This window comes from Sinocyclocheilus grahami, unplaced genomic scaffold, assembly GCF_001515645.1.
Source record: "Sinocyclocheilus grahami isolate Dianchi unplaced genomic scaffold, SAMN03320097.WGS_v1.1 scaffold695.1, whole genome shotgun sequence".
Classification (NCBI taxonomy): Eukaryota; Metazoa; Chordata; class Actinopteri; order Cypriniformes; family Cyprinidae; genus Sinocyclocheilus; species Sinocyclocheilus grahami.
This window is the reverse complement of record NW_015505874.1, coordinates 1,015,820-1,016,097: the sequence shown is the minus strand read 5'-3', so window position 1 is coordinate 1,016,097 and position 278 is coordinate 1,015,820.

The window sequence follows — 278 nt, the reverse complement described above, 5'->3', positions numbered from 1 at the left end:
ATATCATGCATCTGAAGCTATAATTTTAATACTAAGCAACAGTGCATATTATATAGGGCCTATTTTAATTTTTTTAAATAGCGCTCACTCGTTTTTTGTGAAGGACCCAAGAAGGACCATGCACAGTCACGTTCCACACAGGCACACTTCATGTTTGGTTGAAATAATCCTTAAGCATGTAAATATATAATTTCCTTCAGTTTAATTTAAATGTTAATTAAAATAAATAAAAAATAAATGTATATTTTAAAGTTTAGAATTAGACAGCCTTGCGTTGT